The 1,340-nt window shown below is 42.5% G+C and overlaps 1 long non-coding RNA gene across 2 annotated transcripts in view; it reads right to left on the bottom strand.

Annotated features, from left to right (window-relative positions):
- LOC115279305 overlaps nucleotides 1-1,340 on the bottom strand; it is a 58,032-nt gene that overhangs the window by 55,190 nt on the left and 1,502 nt on the right. The gene's annotated exons all lie outside the window — the stretch shown is intronic.

The following is a 1,340-nucleotide window of genomic DNA, read 5'->3' as shown; positions in this document are numbered from 1 at the left end:
TTAGTACATAAATCTTTCTTCTAAAACAAAAATAATCACTTCAACTTTTTAAAATACGCAACAGTGATAAATAGATTGTAGAAGAGGTCATACTGTAAGGATGCAGATTTGATTCAAGTTTCCCCTCTGACCTTGAAGGCTAGCTAACACCATTAACATTTCTGGGGGCGGGCCTAAAGATGGAGGTTAAGACTAGTCATGCCCTACCTGAGGGTCCTAGTCTCGCCCTACCTGGGGGTTCTGGGTCCACTCTGTGATTGGTTAAAGTTACTGTCAATGATGTGATGCTATATTGATAGGACCCCTGTACCTGTGTCACAATTTCCTGTAACTCCCCCTTCCCAAACTGATAAAAGGCCCTGCCCTGCCATGTTCTGGGCTTGCTCCACGTGGATCCAGTGTGTTGTTGAAGTCTGTGAGCCCGAGTTTAGGCTGGCCGGGCCCAAGTTCATTATAAAGCCCTTTGCTTTTGCATGCGTGCTTTGGCCTCCCTGGTGGTCTCTGGTTTCTGGGGGCGATAAAGAAATCTTGGGTACAATACATATAAGCAGGAGACCTCTCCTACATGTGGGCTCCCTAAGAATAAAGTAAATAAACATTAAGGAAATTATCAGCTTCCATTTCTCACCCCCAAACTGACAGAAGAAAGTTTCTGCGGTAGAATCCGTACTGTGACCACATTGTAACTGGTCACAGGCATGACGACAGTGTCAACGGGTATAACTTGTTTAGAGTTACAGTATTGTTAGCAGTATTACCAAATGACTTTAGTGATGTCCATACAATGTGTCTCAATGAGGAAGAGTTTTAACATACATTTACCTGATAAAATGTGAGGAAATTATTGGGTGACAGGATGATTTCTGTCTTCTTTTATATATGTCCATATTTTCCAAGGTCTTACAGTGAATATCTCCAGGAAACTGTGTGTGCATACATATATACATACACATCGCTACAAATACATGTATGTGTGTATAAATACATAGACAGTTTTTAAAATTTCTGCACATTTAAGTTGACATATATTTACGTATATGTGTTTGTGTGGTAATTGAGAAGTTCAGGCTCAGTGGGGTGTAAACAAAAAACCATTCAACGCTCATCCTTCTCTGGGAAATCTCCCTTCTCCCTCCCATGTTGATATCCGAGGCATATCTTACAATTTCTGGATACTTTCGGTTATTTGAAAACTTGATCCTATCATTTTAAGCGGAATTTCTTCTCTGATTCAGTGTTTTCCCTTGATCTCACAGGAGGCAGTGTCGTAGCTGGGGGGGGGGGGGGGTCTCAGGTGGAGAGCGGCCCAGTCTGCACTTTCTCGGACTTGGGGCGGGGAT

This window comes from Suricata suricatta, chromosome 15 (genome assembly GCF_006229205.1).
Source record: "Suricata suricatta isolate VVHF042 chromosome 15, meerkat_22Aug2017_6uvM2_HiC, whole genome shotgun sequence".
In the NCBI taxonomy this organism is placed as follows: Eukaryota; Metazoa; Chordata; class Mammalia; order Carnivora; family Herpestidae; genus Suricata; species Suricata suricatta.
The sequence above is the reverse complement of the archived record's forward strand: the minus strand, read 5'-3'. Positions and strand labels throughout refer to the sequence as shown.